We start from the raw sequence: 14,515 nt of genomic DNA, 5'->3' as shown, positions 1-14,515 counted from the left end.
CCAGAAATACCGTATGTTAGATATGAACTGAGCGCAATGAAACTAACATTCATGAGAAATAAAAGTAATATCCCAGCGCCTTCATTTTTTTTGTGAATTTTTTTTTATAAAAACACCACCTTAGTTCAAATCCATTAATTCTGTTTAAAGACCATTGCTCCTTGCTTGTTATCGTGAAACGGCTATACTACCTCACTTTTCATGTCAAGAACATGGCGTTACATGAGTAAATTTGGCCTAGATATACCTTCACGGAACTCGTGGCTCCTTGTACATGTTCAATGGTAATGTGAGGACTACATGCGGGCAAGTTGCAGGCGTTCTGCGAGTTCACCTACCATATGAACAGTCCCATCAGAGGAATTCCTTCAGTTGTCACTTTGTTTAAGTCACGCATCCAATAGCAGCTAGGCATCTATCTATTTTCCAATGTCATTTGAAAATAATTATAGTCGCTTGTAAGATTTCGAAGTTGACCTTTAAGTGTCTGGACAATATGAAATTCATCTTGCTGAGAAATGAAGATATCTAGTTGAATAATAACTTCTTAATCGCCTACATGACTCCGCCCATTGCTGTTTTTTTCTCTCGAATACTATAAACTTATTTATTCATTTATTTATTTGAAGACTCTTTATGTGTTTGTAGCAAATAGATTATAAAAGAATACAAAAGAATATGTTGATTGTTTGAATTTATACCCTAATGATGATATAATGTGAGAATCAATACCGTAGTTCTTCATAATTGTAATTAAAACCGGGAAAACTACCCATTGATTGTTTATGTTATCTAAACATCAGAATTCTTCTCGCTTACACGTGCTTTATGTCATCTAAACATCAGACTTCTTCTAGCTTATTTGTGTTTAATGTCATCTACACATCAGGCTGCTCCTCACTTACACGTGTGTAATGATGCCTAAACATCAGGCTGCTCTTCACTTACACGTGTGTTATGATACCTAAACATCAGGCTGCTCCTCACTTACACGTGTGTAATGATACTTAAACATCAGGCTGCTCCTCACTTACACGTGCATTATGCTATCTAAACATCAGACTTCTTCTAGCTTATTTGTGTTTAATGTCATCTAAACATCAGGCTGCTCCTCACTTACACGTGTGTTATGATACCTAAACATCAGGCTGCTCCTCACTTACACGTGTGTTATGATACCTAAACATCAGGCTGCTCTTCACTTACACGTGCATTATGCTATCTAAACATCCGACTTCTTCTAGCTAATTTGTGTTTAATGTCATCTAAACATCAGGCTGCTCCTCACTTACACGTGTGTTATAATACCTAAACATCAGGCTGCTCTTTGCTTACACATGTGTTAAGATACCTAAACATCAGGCTGCTCCTCACTTACACGTGTGTTATGATACCTAAACATCAGGCTGCTCCTCGCTTCCATGTGTGTTATGATATCTAAACATCAGGCTGCTCCTCACTTACACGTGTGTTATGTCATCTAAACATCAGGCTGCTCCTCACTTACACGTGTGTTTTATCATCTAAACATCAGGCTGCTCCTCACTTACACGTGTGTTATGATATCTAAACATCAGGCTGCTCCTCACTTACACGTGTGTTATGTCATCTAAACATCAGGCTGTTCCTCACTTACACGTGTGTAATGATACCTAAACATCAGGCTGCTCCTCACTTACACATGTGTTATGTCATCTAAACATCAGGCTGTTCCTCACTTACACGTGTGTTATGATACCTAAACATCAGGCTGCTCCTCGCTTCCATGTGTGTTATGTCATCTAAACATCAGGCTGCTCCTCACTTACACGTGTGTTATGTCATCTAAACATCAGGCTGCTCCTCACTTACACGTGTGTTATGTCATCTAAACATCAGGCTGCTCCTCACTTACACGTGTGTTATGTCACTTAAACATCAGGCTGCTCCTCACTTACACGTGTGTTATGATATCTAAACATCAGGCTGCTCCTCACTTACACGTGTGTTATGTCATCTAAACATCAGGCTGCTCCTCACTTACACGTGTGTTATGATACCTAAACATCAGGCTGCTCCTCACTTACACGTGTGTAATGATACCTAAACATCAGGCTGCTCCTCACTTACAGGTGTGTTATGATACCTAAACATCAGGCTGCTTCCTCACTTACACGTGTGTTATGTCATCTAAACATCAGGCTGTTCCTCACTTACACGTGTGTTATGATACCTAAACATCAGGCTGTTCCTCGCTTACACGTGTGTTATGATACCTAAACATCAGGCTGCTCCTCACTTACACGTGTGTTATGATACCTAAACATCAGGCTGCTCCTCGCTTACACGTGTGTTATGATATCTAAACATCAGGCTGCTCCTCACTTACACGTGTGTTATGTCATCTAAACATCAGGCTGTTCCTGGCTTACACGTGTGTTATGTCATCTAAACATCAGGCTGTTCCTCGCTTACACGTGTGTTATGATACCTAAACATCAGGCTGCTCCTCACTTACAGTTGTGTTATGATACCTAAACATCTGGCTGCTTCTCACTTACACGTGTGTTATGATACCTAAACATCAGGGTGCTCCTCACTTACACGTGAGTTATGATACCTAAACATCAGGCTGCTCCTCACTTACACGTGTGTTATGATACCTAAACAGCAGGCTACTCCTCACTTACACGTGTGTTATGTCATCTAAACATCAGGCTGTTCCTCGCTAACACGTGTGTTATGATACCTAAACATCAGGCTGCTCCTCACTTACACGTGTGTTATGATACCTAAACATCAGGCTGCTCCTCACTTACACGTGTGTTATGATACCTAAACATCAGGCTGCTCCTCACTTACACGTGTGTTATGTCATCTAAACATCAGGCTGTCCCTCGCTAACACGGGTGTTATGATACCTAAACATCAGGCTGCTCCTCACTTACACGTGAGTTATGATACCTAAACATCAGGCTGTTCCTCGCTAACACGTGTGTTATGATACCTAAACATCAGGCTGCTCCTCACTTACACGTGTGTAATGATACCTAAACATCAGGCTGCTCCTCACTTACACGTGTGTTATGATACCTAAACATCAGGCTGCTCCTCACTTACACGTGTGTTATGTCACCAAAACATTAGACTGATCCTCACTTACACGTGTGTTATGATATCTAAACATCAGGCTGTTCCTCGCTTACACGTGTGTTATGTCACCAAAACATTAGACTACTCCTCACTTACACGTGTGTTATGATATCTAAACATCAGGCTGTTCCTCGCTTACACGTGTGTTATGTCACCTAAACATTAGACTAATCCTCACTTACACTTGTGTTATGATACCTAAACATCAGGCTGCTCCTCACTTATACGTGTGTTATGTCATCTAAACATCAGGCTGCTCCTCACTTACACATGTGTTTTGTCACCTAAACATCAGGCTGCTCCTCACTTACACGTGTGTTATGATACCTAAACATCAGGCTACTCCTCACTTACACGTGTGTTATGTCATCTAAACATCAGGCTGTTCCTCGCTAACACGGGTGTTATGATACCTAAACATCAGGCTGCTCCTCACTTACACGTGAGTTATGATACCTAAACATCAGGCTGCTCCTTGCTTACACATGTGTTAAGATTACTAAACATCAGGCTGCTTCTCACTTATACGTGTGTTATGTCATCTAAACATCAGGCTGCTCCTCACTTACACGTGTATTTTGTCAACTAAACATCAGGCTGCTCCTCACTTACACGTGTGTTATGATACCTAAACATCAGGCTGCTCCGCACTTACACGTGTGTTATGTCACCTAAACATCAGGCTGCTCTTCACGTACACGTGCATTATGCTATCTAAACATCATACTTCTTCTAGCTTATTTGTGTTTAATGTCATCTAAACATCAGCATGCTCCTCACTTACACGTGTGTTATGATACCTAAACATCAGGCTGCTCCTCACTTACACGTGTGTAATGATACCTAAACATCAGGCTGTTCCTCACTTACACGTGTGTTATGATAACTAGAAAACAGGGTGCTCCTCGCTTACACGTGTGTTATGATACCTAAACATCAGGCTGCTCTTCACTTACACGTGTGTTATGATTGCTAAACATCAGGCTGCTCCTAGCTTACACGTGTGTTATGATATATAATCATCAGGCTGTTCCTCACTTACACGTGTGTTATGTCATCTAAACATCATGCTATTCCTCGCTTACACGTGTGTTATGATAACTAAAAAACAGGGTGCTCCTCGCTTACACGTGTGTTATGATACCTAAACATCAGGCTGCTCTTCACTTACACGTGTGTTATGATACCTAAACATCAGGCTGCTCCTCGCTTACACGTGTGTTATGATATATAATCATCAGGCTGTTCCTCATTTACACGTGCATTATGCTATCTAAACATCAGACTTCTTCTAGCTTATTTGTGTTTAATGTCATCTAAACATCAGGCTGCTCCTCACTTACACGTGTGTTATAATACCTAAACATCAGGCTGCTCTTTGCTTACACATGTGTTAAGATACCTAAACATCAGACTCCTCCTCACTTACACGTGTGTTATGATACCTAAACATCAGGATGCTCCTCACTTACACGTGTGTTATGTCATCTAAACATCAGGCTGTTCCTCACTTACACGTGTGTTATGATACCTAAACATCAGGCTGCTCCTCGCTTCCATGTGTGTTATGATATCTAAACATCAGGCTGCTCCTCACTTACACGTGTGTTATGTCATCTAAACATCAGGCTGTTCCTCCCTTAGACGTGTGTAATGATACCTAAACATCAGGCTGCTCCTCACTTACACATGTGTTATGTCATCTAAACATCAGGCTGTTCCTCACTTACACGTGTGTTATGATACCTAAACATCAGGCTGCTCCTCGCTTCCATGTGTGTTATGATATCTAAACATCAGGCTGCTCCTCACTTACACGTGTGTTATGTCACCTAAACATCAGGCTACTCCTCACTTACACGTGTGTTATGATACCTAAACATCAGGCTGCTCCTCACTTACACGTGTGTAATGATACCTAAACATCAGGCTGCTCCTCACTTACAGGTGTGTTATGTCATCTAAACATCAGGCTGTTCCTCACTTACACGTGTGTTATGATAACTAAAAAACAGGGTGCTCCTCGCTTACACGTGTGTTATGATACCTAAACATCAGGCTGCTCTTCACTTAGACGTGTGTTATGATACCTAAACATCAGGCTGCTCCTCGCTTACACGTGTGTTATGATATATAATCATCAGGCTGTTCCTCACTTACACGTGTGTTATGTCATCTAAACATCAGGCTGTTCCTGGCTTACACGTGTGTTATGTCATCTAAACATCAGGCTGTTCCTCGCTTACACGTGTGTTATGATACCTAAACATCAGGCTGCTCCTCACTTACAGTTGTGTTATGATACCTAAACATCAGGCTGCTTCTCACTTACACGTGTGTTATGATACCTAAACATCAGGCTGCTCCTCACTTACACGTGAGTTATGATACCTAAACATCAGGCTGCTCCTCACTTACACGTGTGTTATGATACCTAAACATCAGGCTACTCCTCACTTACACGTGTGTTATGTCATCTAAACATCAGGCTGTTCCTCGCTAACACGTGTGTTATGATACCTAAACATCAGGCTGCTCCTCACTTACACGTGTGTTATGATACCTAAACATCAGGCTGCTCCTCACTTACACGTGTGTTATGATACCTAAACATCAGGCTGCTCCTCACTTACACGTGTGTTATGTCATCTAAACATCAGGCTGTTCCTCGCTTACACGGGTGTTATGATACCTAAACATCAGGCTGCTCCTCACTTACACGTGAGTTATGATACCTAAACATCAGGCTGTTCCTCACTACACGTGTGTTATGTCATCTAAACATCAGGCTGTTCCTCGCTTACACGTGTGTTATGATACCTAAACATCAGCTGCTCCTCACTTACACGTGTGTTATGATACTCTAAACATCAGGCTGCTCCTCACTTACACGTGTGTTATGATCATCTAAACATCAGGCTGCTCCTCACTTACACGTGTGTTATGATATCTAAACATCAGGCTGCTCCTCACTTACACGTGTGTTATGATACCTAAACATCAGGCTGCTCCTCACTTACACGTGTGTTATGATATCTAAACATCAGGCTGCTCCTCACTTACACGTGTGTTATGTCATCTAAACATCAGGCTGCTCCTCACTTACACGTGTGTTATGATACCTAAACATCAGGCTGCTCCTCACTTACACGTGTGTTATGTCATCTAAACATCAGGCTGTTCCTCACTTACACGTGTGTTATGATACCTAAACATCAGGCTGCTTCCTCACTTACACGTGTGTTATGTCATCTAAAACATCAGGCTGCTCCTCACTTACACGTGTGTTATGATACCTAAAAACCGGGTGCTTCCTCGCTTACACGTGTGTTATGATACCTAAACATCAGGCTGCTCTCACTTACACGTGTGTTATGATCCCTAAAACATCAGGCTGCTCCTCGCTACACGGGTGGTTATGATATATAATCATCAGGCTGTTCCTCACTTACACGTGTGTTATGATACCTAAACATCAGGCTGCTTCCTCACTTAACGTTGTGTTATGATACCTAAACATCTGGCTGCTTCTCAATTACACGTGTGTATGATACCTAAACATCAGGCTGCTCCTCACTTACACGTGAGTTATGATACCTAACATCAGGCTGCTCCTCACTTACAGTGTGTTATGATACCTAAACAATCAGGCTACTCCTCACTTACACGTGTGTTATGTCATCTAAACATCAGGCTGTTCCTCGCTAACACGTGTGTTATGATACCGAAACATCAGGCTTTCCTCACTTACACGTGTGTTATGTCATCTAAACATCAGGCTGTTCCTCGCTAACACGTGTGTTTATGATCCCTAAACATCAGGACTGCTCCTCACTTACACGTGTGTTATGATACCTAAACATCAGGATGCTTCCTCACTTACACATGTGTTATGTCATCTAAACATCAGGCTGTTCCTCACTTACACGTGTGTTATGATACCTAAACATCAGGCTGCTCCTCGCTTCCATGTGTGTTATGATATCTAAACATCAGGCTGCTCCTCACTTACACGTGTGTTATGATCCTAAACATCAGGCTGCTCCTCACTTACACGTGTGTATGATACCTAAACATCAGGCTGCTCCTCACTTACACAGTGTGTTATGATATCCTAAACATCAGGCTGTTCCTCACTTACACGTGTGTTATGATACCTAAACATCAGGCTGCTCCTCACTTACATGTGTGTTATGATATCTAAACATCAGGCTGCTCCTCACTTACACGTGTGTTATGTCACCTAAACATCAGGCTACTCCTCACTTACACGTGTGTTATGATACCTAAACATCAGGCTGCTCCTCACTTACACGTGTGTATGATACCTAAACATCAGGCTGCTCCTCGCTTACACGTGTGTTATGTCATCTAAACATCAGGCTGTTCCTCACTTACACGTGTGTTATGATACCTAAACATCAGGCTGCTCCTCACTTACAGTTGTGTTATGATACCTAAACATCTAGGCTGCTTCTCAATTACACGTGTGTTATGATACCTAAACATCAGGCTGCTCCTCACTTACACGTGAGTTATGATACCTAAACATCAGGCTGCTCCTCACTTACACGTGTGTTATGATACCTAAACATCAGGCTACTCCTCACTTACACGTGTGTTATGTCATCTAAACATCAGGCTGTTCCTCGCTAACACGTGTGTTATGATACCTAAACATCAGGCTTTTCCTCACTTACACGTGTGTTATGTCATCTAAACATCAGGCTGTTCCTCGCTAACACGTGTGTTATGATACCTAAACATCAGGCTGCTCCTCACTTACACGTGTGTTATGATACCTAAACATCAGGCTACTCCTCACTTACACGTGTGTTATGTCATCTAAACATCAGGCTGTTCCTCGCTAACACGGGTGTTATGATACCTAAACATCAGGCTGCTCCTCACTTACACGTGAGTTATGATACCTAAACATCAGGCTGTTCCTCGCTAACACGTGTGTTATGATACCTAAACATCAGGCTGCTCCTCACTTACACGTGTGTAATGATACCTAAACATCAGGCTGCTCCTCACTTACACGTGTGTTATGATACCTCAACATCAGGCTGCTCCTCACTTACACGTGTGTTATGTCACCAAAACATTAGACTAATCCTCACTTACACGTGTGTTATGATATCTAAACATCAGGCTGTTCCTCGCTTACACGTGTGTTATGTCACCTAAACATTAGACTACTCCTCACTTACACGTGTGTTATGATATCTAAACATCAGGCTGTTCCTCGCTTACACGTGTGTTATGTCACCTAAACATTAGACTAATCCTCACTTACACGTGGGTTATGATATCTAAACATCAGGCTGCTCCTCACTTACACGTGTGTTATGTCACCTAAATATCAGGCTGCTCCTCCCTAACACGTGTGTTATGTCATCTTAACATCAGGCTGCTCCTCACTTACACGTGTGTTTTATCATCTAAACATCAGGCTGCTCCTCTCTTACACGTGTGTTATGATATCTAAACATCAGGCTGCTTCTCACTTACACGTGTGTTATGTCATCTAAACATCAGGCTGTTCCTCACTTACACGTGTGTTATGATACCTAATCATCAGGCTGCTCCTCGCTTCCATGTGTGTTATGATATCTACACATCAGGCTGCTCCTCACTTACACGTGTGTTATGTCACCTAAACATCAGGCTACTCCTCACTTACACGTGTGTTATGATACCTAAACATCAGGCTGCTCCTCACTTACACGTGTGTAATGATATCTAAACATCAGGCTGCTCCTCACTTACAGGTGTGTTATGATACCTAAACATTAAGCTGCTTCTCACCTACATGTGTGTTATGTCATCTAAACATCAGGCTGTTCCTCACTTACACGTGTGTTATGATAACTAAAAAACAGGGTGCTCCTCGCTTACACGGGTGTGATGATACCTAAACATCAGGCTGCTCCTCACTTACACGTGAGTTATGATACCTAAACATCAGGCTGTTCCTCGCTAACACGTGTGTTATGATACCTAAACATCAGGCTGCTCCTCACTTACACGTGTGTAATGATACCTAAACATCAGGCTGCTCCTCACTTACACGTGTGTTATGATACCTCAACATCAGGCTGCTCCTCACTTACACGTGTGTTATGTCACCAAAACATTAGACTAATCCTCACTTACACGTGTGTTATGATATCTAAACATCAGGCTGTTCCTCGCTTACACGTGTGTTATGTCACCAAAACATTAGACTACTCCTCACTTACACGTGTGTTATGATATCTAAACCTCAGGCTGTTCCTCGCTTACACGTGTGTTATGTCACCTAAACATTAGACTAATCCTCACTTACACGTGGGTTATGATATCTAAACATCAGGCTGCTCCTCACTTACACGTGTGTTATGTCACCTAAATATCAGGCTGCTCCTCCCTAACACGTGTGTTATGTCATCTTAACATCAGGCTGCTCCTCACTTACACGTGTGTTTTATCATCTAAACATCAGGCTGCTCCTCTCTTACACGTGTGTTATGATATCTAAACATCAGGCTGCTTCTCACTTACACGTGTGTTATGTCATCTAAACATCAGGCTGTTCCTCACTTACACGTGTGTTATGATACCTAAACATCAGGCTGCTCCTTGCTTCCATGTGTGTTATGATATCTAAACATCAGGCTGCTCCTCACTTACACGTGTGTTATGTCACCTAAACATCAGGCTACTCCTCACTTACACGTGTGTTATGATACCTAAACATCAGGCTGCTCCTCACTTACACGTGTGTAATGATACCTAAACATCAGGCTGCTCCTCACTTACAGGTGTGTTATGATACCTAAACATTAAGCTGCTTCTCACTTACATGTGTGTTATGTCATCTAAACATCAGGCTGTTCCTCACTTACACGTGTGTTATGATAACTAAAAAACAGGGTGCTCCTCGCTTACACGTGTGTTATGATACCTAAACATCAGGCTGCTCTTCACTTACACGTGTGTTATGATACCTAAACATCAGGCTGCTCCTCGCTTACACGTGTGTTATGATATATAATCATCAGGCTGTTCCTCACTTACACGTGTGTTATGATACCTAAACATCAGGCTGCTCCTCACTTACAGTTGTGTTATGATACCTAAACATCTGGCTGCTTCTCAATTACACGTGTGTTATGATACCTAAACATCAGGCTGCTCCTCACTTACACGTGAGTTATGATACCTAAACATCAGGCTGCTCCTCACTTACACGTGTGTTATGATACCTAAACATCAGGCTACTCCTCACTTACACGTGTGTTATGTCATCTAAACATCAGGCTGTTCCTCGCTAACACGTGTGTTATGATACCGAAACATCAGGCTTTTCCTCACTTACACGTGTGTTATGTCATCTAAACATCAGGCTGTTCCTCGCTAACACGTGTGTTATGATACCTAAACATCAGGCTGCTCCTCACTTACACGTGTGTTATGATACCTAAACATCAGGCTACTCCTCACTTACACGTGTGTTATGTCATCTAAACATCAGGCTGTTCCTCGCTAACACGGGTGTTATGATACCTAAACATCAGGCTGCTCCTCACTTACACGTGAGTTATGATACCTAAACATCAGGCTGTTCCTCGCTAACACGTGTGTTATGATACCTAAACATCAGGCTGCTCCTCACTTACACGTGTGTAATGATACCTAAACATCAGGCTGCTCCTCACTTACACGTGTGTTATGATACCTCAACATCAGGCTGCTCCTCACTTACACGTGTGTTATGTCACCAAAACATTAGACTAATCCTCACTTACACGTGTGTTATGATATCTAAACATCAGGCTGTTCCTCGCTTACACGTGTGTTATGTCACCAAAACATTAGACTACTCCTCACTTACACGTGTGTTATGATATCTAAACATCAAGCTGTTCCTCGCTTACACGTGTGTTATGTCACCTAAACATTAGACTAATCCTCACTTACACGTGTGTTATGATATCTAAACATCAGGCTGTTCCTCGCTTACACGTGTGTTATGTCACCAAAACATTAGACTACTCCTCACTTACACGTGTGTTATGATATCTAAACATCAAGCTGTTCCTCGCTTACACGTGTGTTATGTCACCTAAACATTAGACTAATCCTCACTTACACGTGGGTTATGATATCTAAACATCAGGCTGCTCCTCACTTACACGTGTGTTATGTCACCTAAATATCAGGCTGCTCCTCACTAACACGTGTGTTATGTCATCTAAACATCAGGCTGTTCCTCGCTTACACGTGTGTTATGTCACCTAAACATTAGACTAATCCTCACTTACACGTGTGTTATGCTACCTAACATCTAAACATCTGGCTGTTCCTCGCTTGCACGTTTGTTATGTCACTTAAACATCAGGCTGCTCCTCGCTTACACGTGTTTTATGATACCTAAACATCAGGCTGCTCCTCGCTATCAGGCTGCTCTTCGCTAACACGTGTGTTATGGTACCTATATGTTATGCCGATGGACCTCATACATTTTCGTTATTCATATTATTTACAAATGTACATTTATTTGTAATGGGAATGGCACCACTTGTTACGTTCATATTTTATTTACCCTGCGTGGTTATATCGTGTTTATGAAGGTTATTATAATCCAGACTGTGATGTATTATAATGATTAATCTCATGTGACAAGTCTGTAAACTTTATCATTGTAACGAACCCCTGTGTTCCAATATCGACACGATTTCGTGCCTCGTTTATCAAGGGAAAGTCACCTGTTATTGATCTCACATTGTTAAATATACCGATATCTTCACTCTAAACATGTATTGTATCCAAATCTTAATGAATGTTGATGTTGTAACATCGCAACATAACGAGATATGTGTTTGAAATGTAAAACATTTCTGTGCATTGAAACTATGTACGACCAGACGTCAGTTGCAACGATTGTTATGATATCTTATTTTAAGCTCACCTGGACCGAAGGTCCGGTCAGCTTATGTCATGGCGCGGCGTCCGTCGTCCGTCCGTCAACATTTGCTTCAAATCGCTACTAGTCAAAAAGCTCTTATTGGATTTTTACCCCAGGGGTCAAAGGGGCGGGGCCCAATAAGGGAAATAGAGGTATTGCCTTTAAATCGCTACTTGTCATGAAGCTTTGAATGGATTTGAACCTAATTTAGTAAGAAACATCCTTGGGGGAAGGGGAACAGATTTTGTATAAATGGTGACTCTGACCCCCAAGGGGTCAAAGGGGCGGGGCCCAATAGGGGAAATAGAGGTATTGCCTTTAAATCCCTACTTGTCATGAAGCTTTGAATGGATTTGAATCTAATTTAGTCAGAAACATCCTTGGGGGAAGGGGAATAGATATTGTATACATGGTGATTCTGACCCCCAAGGGGTCAAAGGGGCGGGGCCCAATAGGGGAAATAGAGGTATTGCCTTTGAATCGTTACTTGTCATGAAGCTTTGAATGGATTTGAATCTAATTTAGTCAGAAACATCCTTGGGGAAGGGGAATAGATATTGCATAAATGGTGATTCTGACCCCAAGGTGTCAAAGGGGCGGGGCCAAATAGGGGAAATAGAGGTAATGCGTTTAAATCGCTACTAGTCATAAAGTTATGAATGGATTTGAACTCAATTTGGTCAGCAGCGTCCTTGGGAGAAGGGGATCAGATTTTGCATAAATGGTGGCTCTGACCCCGAGGGTCCCAAAGGGGCGGGGCCCCGTAGGGGAAATAGAGTTAATTTCTTTAAATCGCTACTTGGCATAAAGTTATGAATGGATTTGAACTCAATTTGGTCAGGATCATCCTTTGGGGAAGGGGAACAGATTTTGCATAAATGGTGACTCTGACCCCCGAGGGGCCAAAGTGGCGGGCCCCATAGGGGAAATAGAGGTAATTCCTTTAAATCGCTACTTGTCATAAAGTTTTAAATGGAATTGAACCCAATTTGGTCAGAAACATCCTTGGGGGAAGGGGAACAGATTTTGTATAAATGGCGACTCTGACCCTCAAGGGGTCAAAGGGGCGGGGCCCAATAGGGGAAATAGAGGTATTGCCTTTAAATCGCTACTTGTCATGAAGCTTTGAATGGATTTGAACCTAAATTGGTCAGAAGCATCCTTGGGGGAAGGGGAACAGATTTTGCATAAATGGTGGCTCTGACCCTTAGATTCCAAAGGGGTGGGACCCCAAAGGGGAAATAGAGGTAATTCCTTTAAGTCATTACTTGTCATAAAGTTATGAATAAATTTGATCCAAATTTGGTCAGAAACAACCTTGGGGGAAGGGGATAAGATTTTGAATAAATGGTGACTCTGACCCCCGAGGGGCCAAAGGGACGGGGCGCAATAGGGGAAATTAACGTAATTCATCTAAATCTCTACTAGTCTTAAAGTCTTAAAATGCATGTTCTAAAAACTCTTGAGATCTTTCAGACTTTAGAGAGTCTTGACTTCATTAATTCTTTAAAGCAGTTAGGATCCGCACACTATAACCATATACATAATGTATAGAATTGTTTGAGATTTATAAATAAAACGAATTGAACATTAACATTATTTTGACATTTGATCTAATCCAACCAGGTGAGCAATACAGGACCAATGGGACTCTTGTTCTATAAACACATGTTGATTCTCATAAATATTGTTCAGCGTCGGGAGTTTATATCATACCTGGCATGTGTATTCCGTTGAAACATACATTATGTCGTTTCATAGGCTTTAGTTTATCAGGAAATACGGTTCGTCTTCACCGGCAGCCATTATTGTTTAGTTTCGGAATCTCTCTAGAGTTATTCACTTCATATTTACTCGAGTCGCTCGGGTGTTATTCATGTAAATATAGGAGCGCGGGGAATGTCTCGTGCTAGAATTCTTCAGCGTTTTCATTAGTTAAATTTCCCTATAAGTTGAGAGCCGGGAGATACGAATGCTCAGTGTCATTCCGACTTCACTCGAGAATCCGTTCCCGTAGCAGCTTATTTTTGAGTCCAGATTTGCAGAGTTCCTGTTCTTAGACTATGAACATTATAGCAGAGGAGAAGGTAGGGTGCCAGCTGATAGAGATGTAGCTGAATCCCCAATATTTCGCCCGCGAAGGGTACTCGAGTTAAAACATAATGTAATTTAGGAACAGTCCAGTTAGAAAATATTAGGAAATTAGGAGAAATAGTTGAAATTAGGAGAAACAGGAGTAACAGGAGAAATAGGTGAAACTAGAACTGTCGCCAGGATGGCTGACTAATACCCCCACAATCTGCACGAGTCAATGGTGAATTGGAACTGTTAATTAGAGGCAAGCTAAGATAACACAGAAAAAAAGTGACCAGTTGCCAAAGCAACCATAATTTTGAAAAAAATAGTGGCATGCACATTTGCACATGG

Source organism: Pecten maximus, chromosome 14 (assembly GCF_902652985.1).
Source record: "Pecten maximus chromosome 14, xPecMax1.1, whole genome shotgun sequence".
NCBI classification, from domain to species: domain Eukaryota; kingdom Metazoa; phylum Mollusca; class Bivalvia; order Pectinida; family Pectinidae; genus Pecten; species Pecten maximus.
The sequence above is the reverse complement of the archived record's forward strand: the minus strand, read 5'-3'. Positions refer to the sequence as shown.